Here is an 821-nt window from a genome sequence, read left to right on the forward strand (position 1 = left end):
AACTCTTCAGTAAGTCTAAAATTATTTCAAAATGAAGAAAAAACCTGGAAGCTGTAGAAAATCCATTCTAGGCACCGTTGTAAACACTTAACACATACCATCTCATTTAATTCACACAGTAATCCTATGAGGATGGTGGTATTATTTTCTCTCTGTTACAGATGAAGAGACTGAATCACAGAGAGATTAAGTAACCTTGCCCAAAGTCACACAGCTGATAAATGGTGCAGTTGGAATTCCAACCCATGTAATTTCACTACAGAGCGCCTGCTCTTAATCACGGTACACAGTACTGAGGCAATTGATCGGAATATAGCACAGAAAGATCAAAGGTGAAAATATGAAAGATTAAAATTTGGAGGATGAGAAGGTTTAGTATGTGTAATTATGTATATATACATATGCATGTGCATACACACATGTAAGTATATATGGACTTACTAGGAGAGATGAGAAAGAATGTGGGAAAAGCGATGTCCAAAGAACTCATGGCTGAGAATGTTCCAGAATTGATGAAAGACCTATATCCTCAGATTAAAGGACCACTCCCCCAAAATTCCAAGCAGTATCTTCCTTCTCCCACTTGCACACATTATTGTGAAATTACTGAACACAAAGCAAAGAGAAACTCTTACATGTAACTTCAGGGAAAAGATTACCTACTGAGGAATAATAAGTAGATTGATAACCACCTTTCTAGTAACAACGATTGAGGCCAGCGTGTAGGAAAATAATGGTGAGAGAAAATAATTGTTAACCCTGAATTCTGCATCCAGTCAAACTATCATACTAGAATGAGCATGAAATTAAGATTTTTTTTT

The 821-nt window shown here is 36.2% G+C and overlaps 1 protein-coding gene across 1 annotated transcript in view; it reads left to right on the top strand.

Moving 5' to 3' along the window:
• OXSR1 (oxidative stress responsive 1) overlaps window positions 1-821 on the top strand; it is a 105,284-nt gene that overhangs the window by 76,289 nt on the left and 28,174 nt on the right. The window lies entirely within an intron of this gene.

This window comes from Galeopterus variegatus, unplaced genomic scaffold (assembly GCF_000696425.1).
Source record: "Galeopterus variegatus unplaced genomic scaffold, G_variegatus-3.0.2 Scaffold110, whole genome shotgun sequence".
NCBI classification, from domain to species: Eukaryota; Metazoa; Chordata; class Mammalia; order Dermoptera; family Cynocephalidae; genus Galeopterus; species Galeopterus variegatus.